This window comes from Myxocyprinus asiaticus, chromosome 7, assembly GCF_019703515.2.
Source record: "Myxocyprinus asiaticus isolate MX2 ecotype Aquarium Trade chromosome 7, UBuf_Myxa_2, whole genome shotgun sequence".
Lineage (NCBI taxonomy): Eukaryota > Metazoa > Chordata > Actinopteri > Cypriniformes > Catostomidae > Myxocyprinus > Myxocyprinus asiaticus.
Window position 1 is genome coordinate 45,522,608 of NC_059350.1, and position 22,446 is coordinate 45,545,053.

The 22,446-nt window shown below is 41.6% G+C and overlaps 1 long non-coding RNA gene across 1 annotated transcript; it reads left to right on the plus strand.

Annotated features, from left to right (window-relative positions):
* The first annotated feature begins 20,824 nt into the window (after positions 1 to 20,824).
* On the plus strand, positions 20,825 to 22,129 carry LOC127444464 (uncharacterized). The gene is made up of 3 exons (XR_007897820.1): positions 20,825 to 21,001; positions 21,453 to 21,553; positions 21,769 to 22,129. It is a non-coding gene; the product is annotated as an uncharacterized LOC127444464 (long non-coding RNA).
* Positions 22,130 to 22,446: the final 317 nt, after the last annotated feature.

Here is a 22,446-nt window from a genome sequence, read left to right on the forward strand (position 1 = left end):
GTGTCATGGCAAAGGCTGTGAATACTTATGTACATGTGTTTTGTTTTTGCTTTTTATTTTTAATAAATTTTATACTAAAAAACAAACTTCTTTCACGTTGTCATTATGGGGTATTGTTTGTAGAATTTTGAGGAAAATAATGAATATAATCCATTTTGGAATAAGGCTGTAACATAACAAAATGTGGAAAAAGTGAAGCGCTGTAAATACTTTCCGGATGCACTGTATATATACAGTACTGTGCAAAGGTTTTAGGCATTTGTAAAAAATGTTGCATAGTGACGAAATCAATATTCGGTGTGACTACCTTTGCCTTTAAAACAGCACCAATACTCCTAGGTACATCTGGACACAGTTTTTCTTTTTTGCGGGTAGATAGGATGTTCCAAGCTTCTTGGAGAATTCGCCACAGTTCTTCTATCTATTTAGACTGTCTCAATTGCTTCTGTCTCTTTATGTAATCTCAGAATGACACGATGTTCAGTGGGGGGCTTTGTGGGGGCCATGACATCTGTTGCAGGGCTCCCTGTTTTTCTATTCTAATCTTTTCTATTTGCAAAAGTAATGTTTGGGAGTCTAACATTTATATTTCCTATTGACACACTAAAGCTGAAGATATAAATAACCATCTTAAGACAAATGCTTTTGTGAAACATCTTATGTGCCTAAGACTTTTGCACAGTACTGTGTGTGTGTGTGTGTGTGTGTGTGTGTGTGTGTGTGTTTGTGTGTGTATATACTATATATATTTATATAAAGTATATATATTGCAAGGCATATTAAATATTTCTTTTTGTACTGGAGATTAATATTTGGGGAAAGGTCTGGGTGATTTCTTGAAAATAAAGTCATATGGTACAGTGGAGCCAAAGTTTCCCAAAGTGTATGAAAAATTTAATTGTTGAAATTGTTAAAATCATCTTGAACAAAACTTTAGTTTTCAGCCTAGTTTTACTCAATAGCAATAACAGAATACAATACATTTATACAGTATGTCAACAGCAAATTAAAGAGGAAACTGAATACACTGGGCAATTTGCTAACAACTAGAACAGCTAGAAATTTCATGATGATTTAGCATTTCATTATCTTTGTTATTTATGAAACACACCTGCAATGAAATATGAGTTAGCTTCAAGTCTTGGCCCATGGTTGCATCAGGTTCAGGGGCCGGTTGCAAGAAACTCCTTATGTTGTGAAAACCCTTGGTGACATAGCTGTACAATTATGAGTAAGGGTTTTCTTAAATTTTATTGCAACTGGACTCAAGCATACTCTAACATTTTCTGTATTTATCAGCCCCATAATTTTACCAAGATATACACCTTTACTATAACAAAAATCCATGTTGACTCAAGCTTAGTTCAATTTAAGCAAGTAATGCCATAAATCATAAGCGCAAAGTCAATGGGCATGGTCATGAAATGTTTGTATTTTTGTGCAAGCATGCGCTAAGTCTAGGCACAAGTGGGTTTGGCGCAATTGCGCGCACAAGGTGCTAATGGGCAGGGTCAAGTGTAATTTAATTCGGAGGTTAATTTCCGGTTATTCCACCATCTGTGTCCTATTATATTGTCCATTCCCTGACATGCACCAGCGATATAAACAATTACAGCACATTCATAAGAAGTTGGTTGTGTAAATGGAATGTATAAAATGAATTTGAAGAATAGAATAATGGACTTACATTATTTTGTGCATTTACTGCGGCCTTTTTGAATGTTTTACAGTAAATGCATGGAAAATGTGGTTCAGGATATGGATGTAGGCTCTGTTAAATTATAGAGAATATTATTAATCATTTTCATCTACTGACACAAATCATGACTAGTAATAACAGTGATTGTATCAGTACACACTTCACTTCTACCGGTCGATTCTGATTTTGATAAATTAAATTCATTTACTGAAACACAAAATTACACTTCATATGAAACAAAAACATTATCAAAATAACTAAGTGGTTAAAATAAATAAATAAATAAATAAATATTACCAAATCCAAACATTTTACTCTATCCTGCTTCTTCCACCAGCCCGATTTGCAGTGGCTTAAAAATCACTCTAAGACAACAGGTGGAAAAATACCAACACAAATTAGACCATAAATTCAATTGTAAAACAATAATAATAATAATAATTGAAAAATAAACCATGACCTATAGATAGTTTAACACAAATATCATACATTTTTGTTTCATAAAACTGCTACATGTAACACATTTGGGACTTTAATTATGTCATGTCTTTTATTTTTAAATTTAGATCCCTGTTCATTCTCAGTTAACTGTTTCCTGTTCCTGTTACCTCCCTGTCATGATTGTTTCCCAGCTTGTTAACCTTGTTAGTCCTTGTGTATTTAAGCCCTCTTGTTTGCTTTTGTCCCTTGTCGAGTATTGTTAATGTGTAATGCTATTTTCAAAGTCATAGTCAAGTCTTGGTTTATGTTCTGGTTTCTTGTTTTTGTACTTACAAATTTTTTCTCACTTTGTTTACATTAAACTGCATTTGGGTTAACATCATTGTGTTCGTCTGCTATTCCTGCCTGCCTCTATACGTTACACTACAACAGTGATTATCATGGACATAATTTGATGTTCCATAATATTTTCAGAGTTTGGACATGAACGTTTTTACCACCAAACTGAAAATGCATGAACTGAATTTAGACTTTGTGCTGAAAACAGACGTGCTATTAAAATGTCTTAGCACAATGACCTGTTTCTCAGAAAAAAACAGCAAATAGGACTTTGCGCTACTTCATTAACATACAAAACACCCACAATTACAACAACACCCAGAGATAAAGAGCGCAAACTATCCCACCCACGGCCACTTGTGCTTTGCGCTGTCTAAGACATACTGTTTCTACCCGTTCCTTGCACAGTGCTATCTTATGACATCTAAATATTTTAACTACAGTGCATGACTTGTAAGGTGACACATTTTAACGTAAGCATCACATAACCAATTTACAAGTTTGTTCAAGTGTGACTCAACAGTAGCTCAACTAATGTCACATTGCACTTGCGATGCAAAGAACCGGGATATGAGTCCCGCAGAACATGCGAGAAGTCACGTAAGCCAGAAGTGTCATAGAAGCACCACAAAATTGTTTTTTATGTCACATTTGCTTTTTATGACATGCACAGTCACGTAATTTATGTCATAATGTCACCACAGTAGAGTAATTTTCACGAGAAAGCGATTTTGCTTTAAATGGCAAATTGTTTGCTGCTGTACTATTGTTTAGATGATGCCAAATACCATGATACTGAATCAAAGTACTTTCAACATAAGTAAAAGACAAAAATTAATAGTGCTGCATGAACTGTATAATTCAGCATTCACCAATTCTGTTCCATGAGGTCCCCGACACTGCACATTTTGGATGACAGCAATTTTATAAGGAAAAATGGCTGCTAGGATGTGGTTATTCAAACGATCAGAACATCCCCCTCCTCCCACTCCCACGCTTTGCTGAAAAATAAGATGGTGTCATTGGTTTTAAAAAAGGTTTATCAGGTCCTCTATTCAGAACTATAGTAAAACAACAACAGTGCACTTTGATAAACATCACTACTTTTTTTATGTATACTCAAGAGTTTGTACAGACCATGAAGTCAGCGGACTGGAGGTAAATTCTGAACCCACTGTATTTTTCTACCAGTACTACATTAGTATAAGCATTATAAGTGGCCGCTTAACCGCCAGGGGCCTGCCCGAAATGGTACCCAAGTGGGATGCATTTGGCGTCCCCTATGTATGTGTGGTTTAAAAGTCTTTCAGTGCTCCTACAATGGTCATAGCACAAACAGTTCAATGTGTTAAAACACAATTATAGTGTAATAACAAATGCTGCTTCTCTCGTGTTAGAATATTATCTCAAATGTTAAACTCAAATCGGTCAGTAACAGACTCTTACCACAGTTAAAAGAAAGAAAGAACAGAGACTGGCTAGTTGTCATGCTTTTACACCTGAGTGAATATTTCTGTTTCTCATGGTAGGTTTATTTTTTAAAGTAATTTTCTATTTAGGCTCATTCCTTACAGTCATGGCTACAAAAACCTATGCCAATACAATTTTATTGTGTTCACTTGTTTATCCAACAGCTACTGAAAAATAGGAATTTTACAACCCCAATTCCGAAAAAGTTGGGACGGTACCAAAAATGCTAATAAAAACAAAAAGGAGTGATTTGTAAATTATATTCACCCTTTGCTATATTGAAAGCACTACAACTACACATTATATGTTGTTTTTCCTTGTGAATTTCATTGTTTTTTGAAAATGTACAGTAATTTCAAATCAGATGATTGCAACACACTCCAAAATATTTGGGACAGTCAATTGTTTATCACTGTGAAACATCACCATTTCTTCTAATAACACTATTTAAGCATTTGGGCACTGAAGACACAAGTTTAAGTTTAGAAAGTGGAATTTTCCCCCAATCATCCCTTATGTAGGTCTTTAGCTGCACAATTGTATGGGGTCTTCATTGCTGTATGGTGTGCTTCATAATGCACCATACATTCTCAATTGGAGACAGGTCAGGATTGCAGGCAGGCCAGTCTAGCACCGACAATCTCTGCTTACACAGCCAATCATTTGATATTCGGGCAGTATGTGGTTTGAAGTTCTCCTGCTGGAAAATGCAGAGACGTCTCTGGAAAAGACGGTGCTGGATGGCAGTATATGTTGCTCCAAAATTTATACATATCTGTCTGCATTCATGGTGTTCTCACAGATGTGCGAGTTGCCCATGCCATGGGCACTGACACACCCCTGGCCCATACAGACACTGGCGTTTGGACCTAACACCAATAACAGCTTGGAAGGACCTTTTCCTCTTTGGCCCGGATAACACGATGGCTTTGTTTTTCAAAAACTTTTGAAGTGTGGACTCTTCAGACCAAAAAACACAGTTCCACTGTTCTACTTTCCATCTAAGGTGAGACCGAACCCAGAGCAGTCGGCAGCACTTCTAGACAGTGTTGATGTAGGGCTTCTGCTTTGCATAGTAAAGTCTTAACTTGCATCTGTGGATGCAGCGGTGAATGGTGTTGACTAACAAAGGTTTACTAAAGTTATCCCAAGCCCATGTTCATGATATCTATTACAGATGAATGCCGTTTTTTAAGACAGTGACATCTGAGGGATCAGAGATCACGTGCATTCAGAAATGGTTTTTGTTTTGCCCTTTACGCATGAGGTTTGACAAGATTCCTTGAATCTTTTAACTATATTGTGTACTGTAGAGGCTGAAATGCCCAAAATCCTTCCAATTTGTCTTTGGGGAACATTGTTCTCAAAGTGCTGGATTATTTGCTGAAGCATCTGTTGGCAAATTGACAAGTCTCGAATGATCCTTGCTCTTGAAGGACTAGGCTGTTTTTGGAGGCTCCTTATATACAGTTGTGCTCAAAAGTTTGCATACCCTTGGAGACTTGGTAATATATGTACCATTTTTAATGAAAACATGAGTGAGCAGGCAAAACACATTTCTTTTATGTTTTATGGGATTCATATTCAATTGTAGGTTATAACAGAATGGCACAATCATAAAACAAAACATGGCAACAATGAAAAAAATGAAATGACCCCTGTTCAAAAGTCTGCATACCCTTAGTTCTTAATACTGTATATTGCCCCCTTTAGCATCAATGACAGTGTCTTGGCAAAATGCCTCCAGGTCATGCAAAGTCTTTGGTCGTCTTGCATGAACTACACGTTTGAGATCTCCCCAGATTGGCTCGATGATATTAAGGTCAGGAGACTGTGATGGCCACTCCAGAACCTTCAGCTTTTTCTGCTGTAACCACTGGAGGGTCAACTTGGCCTTGTGCTTAGGGTCATTGTCGTGCTGGAAAGTCCAAGAGCGTCCCATGCGCAGCTTTCGTGCAGAAGAAAGCAAATTGTCTGCCAGTATTTTCTGATAACATGCTGCATTCATCTTGTCATCAATTTTCACAAGATTCCCCGTGGCTTTAGAGCTCACACACCCCCAAAACATCAGTGAGTCACCACCATGCTTCACAGTGGTGATGGTATTCTTTTCACTATAGGCCTTGTTGACCCTTCTCCAAACAAAGCGCTTATGATTGTGACCATAAAGCTCTATTTTGATCTCGTCACTCCAACAGTGTGCCAGAATCTTTGAGGCGTGTCAAGGTGTTGTCGGGCATATTGCAACCAGGCTTTTTTGTGGCATTGGCAACTCGACCATGCAGCTAATTTTTTGTTCAATTATCATCGTATTATGCTCCTTGAAACAACCACACCGTCTTTTTCCAGAGCAGCCTTTATTTCTCCTGAGGTTACCTGTGGGTTTTTCTTTGTATCCTGAACAATTCTGGTAGTTGTGGCTGAAATCTTTCTTGGTCTACCTGACCTTGGCTTGGTATCAAGAGATCCCAGAATTTTCCACTTCTTAATAAGTGATTGAACAGTACTGTCTGGCATTTTCAAGGCGTTGGATATCTTTTTATATCCTTTTCCATCTTTATAAAGTTCCATTACCTTGTTACGCAGGTCTTTTGACAGTTCTTTTCTGCTCCCCATGGCTCAGTATCTAGCCTGCTCAGTGCATCCATGTGAGAGCTAACAAACTCATTGACTGTTTATACACAGACACTAATTGCAATTTAAAAAGCCACAGGTGTGGGAAAATAACCTTTAATTGCCATTTAAACCTGTGTGTGTGTCACCTTGTGTGTCTGTAACAAGGCCAAACATTCAAGGGTATGTAAACTTTTGGTCAGGGCCATTTGGGTGATTTCTGTTATCATTATGATTTAAAAAGGAGCCAAACAATTATGTGATAATATATGGCTTCATATGATCACTATTCTTAAATAAATGTCCTTAAATAAAAGTTTTCTTTGCATGATTAGTCATATTTTCAAAATCAATGCCAAAATTTCACAATTTCAACCAGGGTATGCAAACATCCTGGTTACGTGCGTAACCTCCGTTCCCTGATGGAGGATTTCAGTGGGTAGTCCAGCGTTGTGGCAGGGGCCTCTGCCCAAGGAAGACGCAGTTTACCAACAGGGAAACGAATTAGTGGAAGATATACATCGCATGGGGTTACCTATGGGGAACCAACACATGCGGAGCACCTACCCCAGTACAGGGCTTAGTTAGCACATGTACTGAGCTGGCAGCAAGTTTCTCCGCAAACTCGTCTGCTACAGGGCTCGGAGGAAGTCATCCAGGGAACACAGTTTGTGAACACTACTTGGAGTCAACAGCGCATGTCTTCAGCTCAGGGGAGTTGAAAGGCGCTATGCGCAAGCGATACACCCGGCCAGCTGTCCCGGACTTACCTGCTTGTGCCTGCCACTACACGGGACAAAACCGGATCCACCCGGAGATTGTAGAACCTCGCAAAGGTGTTGGGTGTTGCCCAGCCCGCTGCTCTGCAAATCTCTGTTAGAGAGGTGCTACTGGTCAAGGCCCAGGAGGCCGCCACACTCCTGGTAGAATGGGCTCATAGCCCTGCCAGGGTCGGCATGTCCTGGGTGTGATATCCCATTGTTATGGCGTCAATGACCCAGTGGGTGATCCTCTGCTTGGAGACAGTGCTTCCTTTCCGCTGTCCATCAAAGCAGACAAAGAGCTGCTCAGAGACTCTAAAGCTCTGCGTGCGATCCAAATAGATGCGTAAAGTGCGCACCGGACACAGCAACGTCAGGGCTGGGTCTGCCTCCTCCTGGGGCAGCGCTTGCAGGTTCACCACCTGATCCCTAAAAGGGGTCGTGGGAACCTTGGGCACATAGCCCGGTCGGGGTCTCAGGATCACTAGAGAGCAGCCCGGACCGAACTCCAGGCACGTTTCGCTGACAGAGAACACTTGCAGGTCTCCTACCCTATTGATGGAAGTGAGCACAGTAAGGAGGGCAGTCTTTAAAGAGAGTGCCTTAAGCTCAGCTGACTGCAGGAGCTCAAAGGGGGCTCTCCGTAGACCCTGAAGAACTACAGAGAGGTGCCATGAAGGAATGAGGTGCAGTCTGAGGGGATTCAACCTCCTGGCACCTCTCAGGAACCTGATGATCAGGTCGTGCTTCCCTAAGGACTTACCATCCACTGTATCATGGTGTGCCACTATAGCGGCTACCTACACCTTCAAGGTGGAGGGGGACAGCTGCCCTACCTACCTCTCCTGCAGGAAGGAAAGCACCGATCCGACTGCGCACCTCTAGGGGTCTTCGCGTCGGGAAGAACACCACTTAGCGAACAGACGCCACTTCAAGGCATACAGGGGCCTCGTAGAGGGGGCCTTAGCCTGAAGGATCGTGTCTACCACCGTGGGTGGTAGGCCACTTAAGTCTTCCACGTCCCGTCCAGGGGCTAGACATGGAGATTCCAGAGGTCTGGTTGCGGGTGCAAGATGGTGCCTCGCCCCTGAGAAAGAAGGTCCTTCCTCAGGGGAATTTGCCAGGGGGGGCTGTCGCGAGGAGCATGAGGTCTGAGAACCACGTCTGGGTGGGCCTGTAGGGTGCTACCAGGACGACCTGCTTCTCATCCTCCCTGACCTTGCACAGGGTCTGTGCAAGTAGGCTCACTGGGGGAAACGCATATTTGCATAGTCCAGGGGCCCAGCTGTGTGCCAGCGCGTCTATACTGAGAGGTGCTTCGGTCAGGGTGTACCAGAGCAGGCATTGGGAGGATTCTTGGGAAGCGAACAGGTCTATCTGTGCCTGCCCAAATCGACTCCAAATCAGCTGGACCACCTGAGGGTGGAGTCTCCACTCTCCCCTGAGGGTAACATGTCATGACAGTGCGTCCGCTGCAGTGTTGAGGTCGCCCGGGATGTGAGTGGCTCACAGCGACTTGAGGTGCTGCTGACTCCAGAGGAGGAGATAGCGGGCGAGTTGTGACATACAACGGGAGCGTAAACCGCCTTGGCAGTTGATGTATGCCACCATTGCTGTGTTGTCTGTCCGAACTAACACATGCTTGCCCTGGATCAATGGCCAAAACCTCCGCAGGGTGAGCAGAATTGCCAACAACTCGAGGCAGTTGATGTGCCAACACAGCCGCGGGCCCGTCCAGGAGCCAGCTCGTTTTGGAGGCGTCTGTCATAACCACGACGTGCCTGGAGACCTGCTCTAGGGGAACGCCTGCCCGTAGAAATGTGAGGTCGGTCCAAGGGCTGAAGAGGCGGTGACAGACCGGTGTGATGGCCACGCGATGTGTTCCGCGGTGCCATGGCCATCTCGGGACTCGATTCTGGAGCCAGTGCTGGAGCGGTCTCATATGCATCAACCCGAGCGGAATGGCCACCGCTGAGGATGCCATATGCCCCAGGAGCCTCTAAAACAATTTCAGTGGAACCACTGTCTTCTGTCTGAACGCCTTCAAACAGGTCAGCACCGACTGTGCACGCTCGTTCGTGAAGCGCGCCATCATCGAGACTGAGTCCAACTCCAAGCCAAGAAAAGAGATGCTCTGAACCGGGAGGAGCTTGCTCTTTCCCCAGTTGACCCAAAGCCCTAGTTGGCTGAGGTGCGAGAGCACCAGGTCCCTGTGTGCACACAACACATCTCGAGAGTGAGCTAGGATTAGCCAATCATTGAGATAGTTGAGAATGCGAATTCCCACTTCCCTTAACGGGGCAAGGGGTGCATCTGCTACCTTTGTGAAGACACGAGGGGACAAGGACTGGCCGAAAGGGAGGACTTTGTACTGATATGCCCGACCCTCGAATGTAAACCACAGGAAGGGTCTGTGTCGTGGTAGAATCGAGACGTGGAAGTACGCGTCCTTCAGGTCTATCGCCGCGAACCAATCTTGATGCCGGATGCTCGCTAGAATGTGTTTTTGCATCAGCATCTTGAACGGGAGTCTGTGTAAAGCCCAGTTCAGTACTCACAGGTCCAAGATTGGCCAAAACCCACCGCCTTTCTTCGGTACAATGAAGTAGTGGCTGTAAAACCCTTTCTTCATCTTGGCCGGAGGGACAGGCTCTATCACACCCTTCCATAGGAGGGTAGCGATTTCCATGTGCAAGATAGCGGCGTTCTCGCCCTTCACCGAGGTGAAGTGGATGCCACTGAACCTGGGCGGACGCCTGGCGAACTGAATCGCGTAGCCGTGTCGGACGGTCTGAACCAGCCATCGCGACAGGTTGGAAAGCGCAAGCCACATGTCCAAGCTCCGGGCGAGGGGGACCAAGGGGACAATCTCGTCAGATGTACCGGTGGGTGGGGCCTCACGGCAGGGTGGAGCCTGAGGTGCCACGCCGTGTCATGGCCATGCTGAGTTCAGGGTCATCGAAGCACTTACCTGGCTCCTTGTGACCACCCCCATAACAGCCTGGGACGGGGGAGGAAGAGGCCTGTCCTTGTGACCCATGGAGACTGTCACATCGGGGGCAGATTTGTGCCACAGCTGGGCACACAGGGGCAGGGAGACCACCGCTGGATCGCCAAACCTGTCAAAATGGAATGGTGGACGGTGGTCGTGATGAAGGCCGTGCGCACCAGGTATGTGACCCAGGGAACAAGGAAACCGCTCTTTTGCTGAACTCTTGGGTACCGCAGCCACTTGGGCATGTGGCAAAATTAAATGAAAAGGTAAGCAAAGATTCTCCTCCCGGCCCTCCACTGGGGGATAGGGTTGGTCTGCTTACCAGCTCCAGAGCAGCAGGTTTCATCATCTCTGGGTCGCCCGTCTCAGCTTTTCACAGGTTCTTGGCGGCCGACCATGAGACGGGTGGCGTCTGCTTCCTGCGGTGGGCTTCACACCAGGGCCGGGCCACAGGGGCGGGCTGTGGCGGAGCCGGTGCAGTCACCACAGGGGGACGCCCTTGGCGACAAGCAGACAGGGTGTGGGATCTTGAGCTGCGCCGGGGCAGGGTGTGCCAGATAGCCTCAGTCTGCTGCTTCACCGCTGAGAACTGCTGAGCAAAGTCCTCGACGATGTCGCCAAACAGGCCAACCTGGGAAATGGGGGCGCCAAGGAACCGTGCCTTGTCGGCCTCTCCCATCTCGACCAGGTTGAGCCAAATGTGGCGCTCCTGGACCACCAAGTGGACATTGCCCGCCCAAGAGACCGCACTATGACCTTCGTCACCCGGAGAGCGAGGTCGGTCGCCGAGCGCAGCTCATGCATCAATCCTGGGGCGGAACTACCCTCGTGCAATTCCTTTAGCACCTTGGCTTGGTGGACTTGCAGGAGAGCCATGGCGTGCAGGGCAGAGGTGGCTTGTCCAGCGGCACTGTAGGCTTTGCCCGTCAGGGATGATGTAAACCTACAGGCCTTGGATGGGAGCTTTGGGCACCCGCGCCAGGTGGCAGCGCTCTGCAGGCATAGGTGCATCGCGAGTGCCTTATCCACCAGGGGGATCGCCGAATAGCCCTTGGCCGTCCCACCATCGAGGGTAGTGAGGGCGGGTGAGCTGAAAGATCGGGACCGGGCAATAAAAGGTGCCTCCCACGACCTTGTCAGCTCCTCGTGCACTTCTGGGAAGAAAGGAACTGGGGCGGGGCATGGCTGTGAGCGGTGCCGTGAGCACAGGAACCAATTATCGAGCCATGAGGGTTCAGGGGAGAGCAGAGGGTTCCACTCTAGCCTGACGCTCACGGCTGCCCGGGAAAGCATGTCCGTCATCTCCGTGTCAGACTGTGACTGGGCGACAGAACCTGAGGGGGGGATCCCAGCTGAGGCTTCTGCGTCCGACTGGACGAGCCCGCTCTCTGATGCTGCGCTCGAGAGCTCATCACCTTCGCGGGCTCTGAACAAGAGATCGAACTCGCCGTGAGACGAGCCGGCAGACTCATCCGTGGGGGGATACCCGGCGGAGGTGGTCCCATTGGGGTCCCCAAATCGCCCCCAGTGCTAGCTGCACTGGCCTCATACCCGTAGGTAGAAGGACCGGGGCGGGGAGCCGCTGGGATGGCTTGCTTTCTTACGAAGGCAAGCCGCGACCGCATCATTGCCATGGACATGTTCTCGCAATGAGTACATGACCCATCGACGTGTGGGCAGCGCCCAGACACGAAAGACAGCGATCGTGACCGTCAGAAGGTGAGAGATAATGACCGCAACCTGGAATAACACACAAACGGAAAGGCATCTTTAAAAAGACGTGTCTTTAAAAAGACGTTCTGTGTGTGCCGCTCTTTTTAGAATATACTCTTTTATTTCTGCCAAAGCGCCCAGGGGTGTTCTCTGCAGTGCACCAGTGCAGAGGGGGGAGAAGCCGCTGAAATGCTGCATCAGATCCAGCAGAGGTGAATGAACAGCTGTGGGAATTCAGCTCAGTGAGCATCGACTGTTCGGCTCCGAAGAGAAAATCTGAATGAGTGGTTGCATACCAGCTCATTTTATATCCGTATGTTCGGGGGAGTGGTATGCAAATACCACTCGCCAATTTCATTGGCCTTTTATCAAAGACCAGAGGTGTTTCGGGCTCCCAAAAGTGTCCCCTAGTGTCACTACATCGACACAATGTCGAGTGAGTGACAGATAGGGAAAGACAATTTCTTTATAAACAAAAATAAGTGTGAAAGCTTTTCAATGTCACAATACTTTCTTCTATCCCAGCAGAGACAAAAAGAAAGCTGTTTGATCATATTGTCGTTCTGTGTGGGGTGAGTTGACACTGTGGGAACCTTCAGTTTGTTGATACTGATTTGAGAAGAATTTCTTTTGTGTACTGAGAACACAGTTCAACCTTTAAGTTAAAGCTACACTATGTAACTTTTTTTTGTTGTTTTTTTTGTTGTTTTTTTTTTGGTTAAAAAACAACAAAATGTTATTAATGAGAGAGTGCAACAAAAATCCATCTTCCAAACCATGTCTTTACCCAAATACACTTTGATAAACCTATAATAATGATTTATATTTTAGAGCTGCCATGACGGATTTCGCGGGAAATTGCTTACATACGTCTTTCTACCGTACGTGTTGACGTCATATCCATACACAGAAAATAATATCCGGCTACGGTAACGCGTGTGTGGGAGTAGCGTGAAGCTGAAAATTTGTTGTCACAACGAATGAGAAAAATTGACCATGGATCATTTAAAATGGCAAACCTCCAGGGAATCACCAGTTGTAAAAACAAAGAAACCCCAAACAGAGCAGAGTCTACTAGCAAAAAGGGAAAGCGACAGAGTCTATAATAAAACAAGCAACATCGGCTTGGCTTTTTAGAGGTGGCAACAACACAGAGATCTGAAAGGATTTAAAAGCGACCTACAGATGACTTTTTTCTCACTCAATGGGTAAGATATTTTATTGATATGGTTTATGTATAGTTGTGTAATCACACACAAATACACGTCTGTGTGTGTGTGTAGTGAAATACAATAATTATACTGTAATAGGTGCAGAACTTTTCACTTGCTAGCACACGTGTGTTTTTCTTATATAATTAAATCCTTTAGTCCTAGGCTTACCAAGGACATGTGAGTCTTGAAATGATGTTGACCACTGGTTGGTAACAATGACAATCTATAAATTAGTTACTATCATGGTCTATTTGGCCAGAATATCCTGCAGTTATAAAAACTTTACAACGTTTGACCTCATCAGACTAGCAATCGTTATGTCTAATGTTAACGAATGTTGCCTAACTTTTGTAACGTTGTTTATTTCAAAACATCAATGTTTCCAATAAGTCAAAACAACAGCATAAGATATGGCACTTTTCTGCTTAGATGGCATGTTTTCAGATATCCATCTTCTTTTCTTTCATTATTTATTTGTCCATTTTCTACACCAGGTACACCAGTGCCTCGAACCACATTCATATGCACAGAGGAGCAGGGCCGAAGTACGGCTTATGTCATTACCAAAACATTGTTCTTCCGCAAGACACATGCAGTTTTATTTTTTAACCACTTGAGGGCCAAAAGTTACATAGTGTAGTTTTAAAATCTGCCTTCATAATAGAGTTGTTTTGGGATTATTTTCTTATTTTTTTTTTAAGGATACAATTCACAAAAAAAAAATATAAAAATGTATCACAATTTTGAACTAGGCGTTAGAAACCAACATAGATAACCTGCTTTAAGGAACACTGGACTTTAAATTCAAAACACACTTGTGACAACTGCCCTGAAATTCTAAGGTGATCTGTGTTACCGTTTCTACTATCTACTTATAATGCGGCTCAAAATGCTTTTGGGAAACGCAGCCCTATTCTCCATATGTGCTCTACTGTATATGCATCTTTTACTGATAACAAACTTCAAAACATGTTAACTTCAACGTTATTCATTAAGTAAACAAATATGCAGTAACAGGTCTATGTCACTATTGTCTGCATAACATTTGTGCACTCACCAAGGAAATTAGTCCATGGTGAATAAAATCTATGAAGTCTGAATTTCCACAGTCCTTCCTGTAAATCAGCCTGCAGGACAGTTCATGGCTGCAGAGAATTTTAAAGCTAATAACAAATGCAATTTTTATTTTGTCATTAATTAAAAATATTTTGGAGCAGTTTATCTGCATTATGGCATCTGCTGGGAATTCACAAGTCTACAGAGGGACCACCAGACAACAGAAGAGCAAGTGCAATCAAAAGTAACTGCTAGACAGTCACTTAGTTACAATACAAGATAAATAAGTTGTTTCTTAGAAACTGAGAGCAAAATCATCACACACTTTATGACTGATTTGCAGGTAGGACTCCTGTTCTCTAAAATAATTAAAGGAAACTAAAAAGTAATTGAATAAAAAAAATAAAAAAAGAAGCTAAAAATAAAAAGATGTATGTAATGATGTAATATATGCATGTTTCAAGGCTAATCAAATTATATTTTCATTTACAATATATATACTGTATATATGTACTGTATCATGTTTAAATGTTACAAAATGCTTTTGAACAACAGTGTGAAAAACACTATGCTGTTGTAAAGTACAGTAGTTGACATAAACTACTAAAGAAAAAATGATATAAACAAATATGACAACTATTGCAAAGACTTTGTTTTAACATTTCTAAACATTTGACAATTCTGTGATAGAAGATGTGCAGGATTTTGTCCATTCTTTGCTACTTTATATTGTTGTTGTACTATTATGGCAGGATAGGTTTAGAAAATAAAAAACAGAGTGAAACTGAAAGTGAAAATAACATTTAGCTAACAAAAAAAAAAAACAAACAAAAAAACTGTTCTGCATTAACTTTCTAAATCAATTCATCTTTCATTTTATTCCTGTGATCATAATGTAGCTGGTTCAGTTATCAATTCTAAGATTTTTAAATAATCTGAGATATTAATTAATGGCACAATCAATCAATAATTGATGTGTAGATTTATTTGACTTACATAACTCTGTTTGAATATTTATATTGTATATATTGCATGTGTATGTAAAACGTAACAATGAAAATATGAATTAAATACAAAGAAGTAAAATTCTGTTCAATTTGTACAGAGCTTTCCTCAATACATATAATTTCAAAACAGCACAAAGGAATTGCTTTAAGTGAGCGAGCCAAAAGCAACAAGGCAAAAAAAGAAGGACAGAAAAAACACTTCCTAAGGTTAAAGAATTAGTTCACCCAAAAATGATAATTCTCTCATGATCTACTTACCTTTAAGCCATCCTAGATGTGCATGTCTTTTCTTCTTCAGCAGAACCGAAATTAATATTTTTATAAGCACATTTCAGCTCTGTTTGTCCATGCAATTAAAGAAGGCTGTTTGATGGTCCAAAAGGCATATTTAGGCAGCATAAAAGTTATCCACATGACTCCAGTCAATCAACGAATGTCTTCTGAAGCAAATCAATACCTCCTTATTTGCTCGCTATAAGTTTATTAGTTTCACCTGCCCTTATTTAACCTGTTGATTTCTCTCCCTATTTCAGTCTCCTCATGTTTGCTGTCCAGTGCCAGTTTGTCTTGTTTCCAGTCGCTTGTTTCCTGTCTTGTTTGTTCTCTAATGTTCCCGCTGGTTCCCTGGATTCCTGTTTCCCGAAGCCTGGTCCGGTCGGTCTGGATTCCCCGTTTCCTTCAGCCCATTCCCTGGATTATCGTTTCCCCTTACGGGGTAGTTTTAGTTGTTTTGTTGTTTTCCCTCTCATGGGAGTTTTATGTTTGTTTATTTAATAAAGTATTTTTGTTTTATTGAACTCTCACTTTGGGTCCTACCTCACCTCCTGCTGCACATAATAACACTAACCCTCGCATGACATTCATTCCTCTGTTGTAAACAAAGCACGCACTTCCGACTTCTCGTGTGAACACACCATTGCGCTTACAGCTCCATGATGGGTTGACTGGTAGCAGGAAGCGTTTTTTTTTTAAGTTAATAAAGTTTTAATTATCTGTTTATTTTTTACATTACCCTATCAATTTGCTTCAGAAGACATTCATTGATCGACTGGAGTCGTGTGGATTACTTTTATGCTGCCTAAATATGCCTTTTGGACTGTCAAACAGCCAGTGTCATGGCACCCATTCGCTGTAATTGTATGGACAAACAAAGCTGAAATCTGCTTATAAAAATCTTAATTTTGGTTCTGCTAAAGAAAGAAAGACATTCACATCTGGGATGGCTTAGAGGTGAGTAAATCATGAGAGAATTATCATTTTTGGGTGAACTAATCCTTTTAGTATGATGAAAAGACAGTTGGGTGGGGAGTGGCCAAGAAAATTCAGTGGTTTAATAAACATTACTCATTATTTGGGTTTGACTTTACTTTGCTTAAATGAGTTCACATTTACTATATAGTGTGCTGTTCAAAATTGTTCATAATGTTGACAAATTATACATCTTTATAATTTGTCAACATTATTAACTCTTGTTTGAATAGACTATATAGAAAATGTGAACTCATTTAAGCAGTGACATCAGTTCTGATTTTTCATGACAAAGCACATAGCCTTCAAATTAGCTATACAATTTGATTAAAATATAATATTTTTGCCATTAATTGTCACTTTACAACAAAATGTAAATACTTGTCATGAAAATAATTAATAACGCCTTAATTGTCCTAAGATAGGCTTTATTTTGATTAACAAAAATATAATTTATAATTTCTTTATTTTGGGGTGTAATATGACTTGAACATGTGCTTGAAAGTTTAGTGAGATTCAACAATATTTTAGCATGTTGGTAAAAGTGAATGTGTTTTATTTAACATGCTGAATATGTTAGTGGAAATAGTTTTGTACAGGAAAATCCTTCCAGTTTAGCTCCTGTGTGGAGCTGCCTATCATAAGCTGTTATCATGCCTTTTTTTTATTTATTTTTTACTGAAACTTAAAGCATGAAGGGGTATGAGGCAAGTATAGTCCCATAGTGGCTCACTTAAATTTAAATTTAAAGTCTTGCCATTGGTAAGTTACGTTGATGTCATAAACAAGTTATTATGAAAGTCAACAACTGCACAAGTTGAGCCTGAACTCATTTTTACTCCAACTAAAACTTTAAATGATTGCTGTTCTCTGTCTGGATCACTATTGGTAGTTTTTATCTTGCTTCTTATGGAGACCGAAACCAATAAACAGTCCAGCGGCGATTAGAATCATCATGGCGGCGCCCAGTGGTTAGTCAGAAAAATGTCTCCTGTTGCACATGTAACCTCGGTTCCCTGAGATGATGGGAAGGAGACATTGCTTTAAGCCCTATGGGAGTCCTTCTAGATGACCTGATTGAAGACCTTATACAATCATGCTAATCTTCTGATTGGCAATGGTGTTTGAGTCCCGCCACTTTAGCCACGCAATTGGCCTATATAAGCGGGCGCTTAATCACCAATTCTTCAGAATTTTCTGACTGAGGGACAAAAGTGAGTCACTCGTATCTTGAAACTCTGAAGTAGTAGTGCGGCCAGCTTTCGCAATGTCTTGTTCCCTTCATCTCTGTGAATAGAGGTTACATGTGTAACCGGAGACATTCTCTTTCGATTCAGTTCACTCGACATTGCTACAAGCACTATGGTTATAAAACCTCACGAACGTGTTTTGTGAAGACCATCCTGCTGCGAAACTTATGTCCTGTAAGGACACACTGTTTGTCCATGCCCATGAACAGGCCATGCCTCTGGTTGAATGCGCTTTGACACCAATAGGGCAATTCGCGCCCTGTGATTCCTAAGCGAGGGCGATCACATCAACGATCCAGTGAGAGAGCCTTTGTTTGGAGACGGACATTCCTTTTGTGTGTCCTCCGTAACAAACAAAGAGCTGATCCGACATCCTAAACTGACGGGTACGCTTGACATACAGTAGGTAAGCAACTAGACTGAGCCATAGTACCGTGGTGAATACCGCCACGTGAAAACTTTAAATTCTCACACCTGAGACATGTTAGCAAAATCACCACCATCACCATCATTTAGCAGTGTAAAGAAAGTGGGAGTTATTATGATTGTTAATATTATTATTTGTATTGTATTTTTTACATTTTGATGTGTAGAAAGCGATCTAACAATGCAAAATGAATGGCAGCATTAAAGTTATAGCTTAGTAAGCTCATGAATTGATATACAGAAAAAAATGCTCGAATGTCAGCCTTTTTCAATAAATTAAAACTGTTGCTTCATAGATATTAGCTATCTTATCTTCATGAAAACCAAAAAGAAAATACACTGTGAACATTCATAATTACATTTGTTAGCCCTAATGAAAACAACAATGCATTTAATTAACCCATGTTATAATTGACCTGAGCTGTGTCCGAAATCGTTCACTCATTCACTATTTCCTATATAGTGAATGGCAGTGAGTGCACCATATCTCAGCAGTGAGTGAATGAAATGAGTGAGTGAATTCGGATGCTGACATCAGGGGCATTGTTTTAAGTGGCTTACACTTTGACTGTTTGTAAAGTAGCTCCTAATGTCCACTTTTCTCTTTTTGGCTGCCATCCTGACTCAGCGTATCACCAAATTAGCCTAACTGCCCTAACACACACAAACTAATGTTTAGGCTTGCCACTCATCCCATGATTGAAAAAATGCACTGTCCCTGAGTCAATATGAGATGCAATTTGTCCCGTATTTTTGTGCACAGAACTGTTGGTATAAGGATGGTGTCATCCTCACTTACCAGTAGCCTGCATGATGTGCATCTAGTTGATGAAGCTTTGACGCTTCGTACAACCTTATGTAGCTACAGCCTCTCACAAGTTAGCAAAAAACGGCAAAGCCAATCCTATTAGCGACGTGGGTTAGGGAGGCAGGACTCATAGTAGAGAACAAGATCTGTTAACGGTTTTTGTACCACAAATTCTGATGCTGCCTGTTTGGGCCAGGATGCTCTTGTAAAAGAGATTCTTAATCTCAATGAGCATTTTCCTGGTTAAATAAAGGTTAAATAAAATAAATAAATAAATAAAAACTACAAGATATCGACAGACAACAGTGGTTATAAATTTTAATTGTTTGATCAAAATTATTGCTAGGGACAATTCAGTAGTTGCTGGATATTGGTAGGGACATGTCCCTAGCATCCCTACTAAATTCTACACCCTTGATAATATCTATGAGGTTTTATATGTGGCTTATACTAAACAATTTTTAAAAGGTAAACAAAGCAACCTAATCATTTTCTGTTTAGGCCCATAAATAAATAAAAAATTTAAGTAATAATAAAGTTACTAATTTTATCCAAAGAATTCGTAAAAATTCAATTTAGGTAACGGTATTGGTATCGTTATCGGCGATATTGGCAGTGGCAGAGCTAGGGGGTTGCCATGGGTGGCCGTGGCCACCATGGACTGAAGCCTGGCCACCCCATTGGCCACCCCACTTGCAATTGCCTTTTTGGGCAAAAGACTTAACATGTACTGCCAGAAAATTTCTGTGCCACCACAGACTGATCGCTGGCCCCTGCCTGGCCACCCCTGTGAAAAACTCCTGGCTCCGCCCCGGATATTGGCTTAAAAGTACTTGGTATGGGATCGAAAATAAAATAAGTGGTATCTCATCCCTAGACTCCATGGCGTGAAAGCGAGCGCCTTTATGGAGCCTGTGACAGCTCCCTAGGGGCGTCGCTTAAGCGCCATCAGCCAATAAATTGCCGTGATTGTATAAGGGCATCAGGCCATGTCACAATCAGGGCGTGTCCCATAGTGAATTACGCAGCTCAAGCTCCTATAAAAGGGAACTGGATTCTATAATCGAACTGTTACCCGCAAATTTTCAGGTCTCACAGCCACATTCTCGGCAAACCTGTGCTGTGTGAATGGAACCGCACTGGACAACTAGTTGTCTGTCATGTCATATAATGTGAAAGCCACGCAGCACTATACACGAGTATGTCTCGTGTTAATCATGAGGGGTTTCGTTAACTCACAGAGACAGAGATATGAGCTGCGTGTCATCCGAATATCCAACCGCTGTCTTTCACCTAAGTTGCTCTCAATTCGATTGCGAGCCGCTCGACAAATGCTGAGCTCTGCACCCGGTTAAAAAAAACATTCAAAGCCGCTGTCGGCTTATTATAATCTGATGAATGAACACTCATTTTGACTTTTTTATTTATTTATTTAATAACGCGGCGTTATTGTGATAAGGCATGCTGGTGTTATGGACGTCGCCATCTTTAATATTTACTTAAGCCACTGTCACTATGGTTATAGATGTTAGAATACAGACAGTATTCAAGCCGCTACTGTAAGCTGTTTTATAAACAGGACATTTCAAGACTCACACCTGTAAGTAAATGCGGTTGTCAATCCCAAACGCTGACTGTGTGAACGTAGCCCAATTTGGAACGCTCTACATAGGATGCAACTCCTCGTGCCTCATTCAAATGCGCAGCGCAGGAGACTAGACTTGCAACACAGGTGAAGCAAGAGGAATGGCGCAATACTCTAATCAGCATAAATATACATAGATAGCGCACGCACTTTTTGGGTAAGCCAGTCAGTTTTCTATCACATTAATCTTTAGAATCAAAATGCATTATTTTTTATTTTGTAATAATTTATTATTACAGTTATTTGCTTCGTCTGCCATCTTTGATTAATTTTTCCACTGAGCTCAGCACAGTGCATTATGGGATCACCTACCTGGGTAAGGATGCATTCAATGTTACCTTAGAAATGGGCCAAAGTGAGATATCTTAGGACGCTGCAGAATTAAGATACATAACTTTTGGAACAATTTGCCTGATGCCTTGAAATGCTGCCTCTGCAATAGATTTTGGAACAGACCACATTGTATGTAAACTTGGTAGTTAGCCATTCCGGTCCATGATTTTCTGAAACCTAGAATGGCTGGGGAAGGCTCATTTATATTCATGAGGTCAGCACTGCCTGATTGGTCAGTGAACATATTTTTAGGGCCTCTTAATGTCTAGAACCAGTAAATTATAGTTCATATCATAGATGTGACCTAAACTAAATGCTATACATCAACATTTCATAGCATTGCTTAACTGTTGTTCAATAATATGTTGTACACACTGCAGCTTATCGTGAAAAAATGTTAATAAATTAATTGTTTATTTTTCATTGTACTAAAGGCATTTCTCAAGTCATAATCATGACCAAGGTGGATGAAGCATGTCCAGTGGTTAAAGAAGATCTTGAGAAGATCTACCCAAGCAAGAAAATAAAACAGAAGGTGAGTTTTAAAACTGCCCTTTACATTTTTGACCAAAGTAAATGCAACAATTAAAATGGGCAATGGCATATTTTCCATGCAATGTTAAAAGTTTACACAATATTAGGGACTGAGGGACTACAACTGACATTTATACCCCATCTGTATTCCCTGTCCATTTGTTCTGTATAATCTATATACACAAGGTATTTAACATGACCAGTTTGCTTTCACAGATGTAGGAGTGTTCTATCAGTCTGGGAGTTCCTTTAAACTGCATATCCCCTGGAAAAAACTACCATGAGGAACGTACCACTAAGACAAAAATGGATATTCTGATTTTAGATGCATTACTAAAAATTGTTAACTTTGCCAATGACTATGTGGAGGACCAGGTAGACAGTGAATAAATGTTCTCCTATAATTGGCTTATTTTTTAGTATGTGTGATATTTTCTAAAATTAGGAGGAAGTAGGAGCTGGGGTTTCAAACCAATATTATTTATTTGTAGGAGTTTTATCAAATATGCATACAATGAAATAACTATACTTTACAAACTTTGCATTATATAGAAAGCTGTATAATAGTATAGTCAGTCTCTGCCATTGCATTATCTGCTGTTCATGTTATTTTTTATATTTGTGTAACAAAATATATTATGTACATATTGTAGATTTTAATCATAGACCATAATCAAGACAGATGGATACTGTTTTATGTGTTTACAATAGTTTCCTTCTGTGAGACACCCTATTTAACTTTATCTATTTCTTTTTAATTTTCTGACTTTTCTTTTAAAATAGCAGTTTTTTTTTTCTTCAGTATATTAACAGCATTCCAAAATGAAGAATGTTATATCAAATTAAGTCATTTAACCTGCTCATAGAAATCTCAGTATACTTTGAGAATATATT